General features: G+C 59.4%; 1 protein-coding gene across 3 annotated transcripts in view; it reads left to right on the top strand.

Annotated features, from left to right (window-relative positions):
* Window positions 1-284: 284 nt before the first annotated feature.
* Window positions 285-761, top strand: part of MAPKAP1 (mitogen-activated protein kinase associated protein 1) — a 432,218-nt gene continuing 431,741 nt past the window's right edge. For 2 of the 3 annotated variants that reach the window (XM_006834768.1, XM_006834767.1), the window contains exon 1: window positions 308-538. The gene's annotated coding sequence lies outside the window, so the exon portion shown is untranslated. Of the gene's footprint in view, window positions 539-761 lie in introns of all 3 variants that reach the window. The other variant, XM_006834771.1, reaches the window with a different exon arrangement.

Below are 761 nucleotides of genomic sequence, written 5' to 3'. Positions count from 1 at the left end.
GGATAACCTCAGGGCTTTCTTTTGTGGAAATAGGAAGGAGAAGGAGATTCAAAGGACGCTGCTAAGGTTGATTTCAGCTTAAGTGAAGTCCCGACGCTGACAGATCCCATTAGAACTCCAAACCAGCCTCAAGCCATCTCCACCACAGAAGCTTTGCGCACGCGTAAACTCTCTCTCTTGGCTCCACCCCCAGGGAGGGCGCCTCTCCAAGCTCACTACTCTGGGGCTTGCGCACTCCATCCCCAACCGACGATTCCTTCCCGTTGGAGGACTTCCGGTGAATTGGGGTGTAGTTCCGGGTCGTGGAGCGGCTCCAGGCTATAGGACTGGTTCTCGTACGGCGTTCGGCTGTGGGCAGCTGGGGGTATGAGGGTGAGCCTGGGAAACGGCAGCTGAGGCGGCCTGGAGGAGCGTTAGTCTCCAAGGATCCTTGGCGTGCAGTGCTTGGGACAGGGGCCGGGAGGCGCGGGGAGCCGGGCCTTCCCTCCAGGAACGTGTCCCGGGGGCGGCCCTGCCCGCACTGTTGAAGCAGCTTCAGGTAAAGATTGCCCCAGCCGCTACCAGCTTTCCCTTATGGCCTGGTACCCCACTTAAGTCCTTGGAATTCCGCTGTGCCCAGCGGGCCGCACATCAGGCTGTGCTCAAGTTGCCTGGGAGCCTTCGTTTCCTGGCTTTTTCCAGTGCTAAAGGCTGCCGTGAGCCTGACAGCTGGGCGTGTGATTTGGGAGAGGAGAAACTAGTGGACTTGGTTGGGTGGGTGG

This window comes from Chrysochloris asiatica, unplaced genomic scaffold (assembly GCF_000296735.1).
Source record: "Chrysochloris asiatica unplaced genomic scaffold, ChrAsi1.0 scaffold00014, whole genome shotgun sequence".
Lineage (NCBI taxonomy): Eukaryota > Metazoa > Chordata > Mammalia > Afrosoricida > Chrysochloridae > Chrysochloris > Chrysochloris asiatica.
This window is presented reverse-complemented; position numbering and strand designations above follow the sequence as displayed.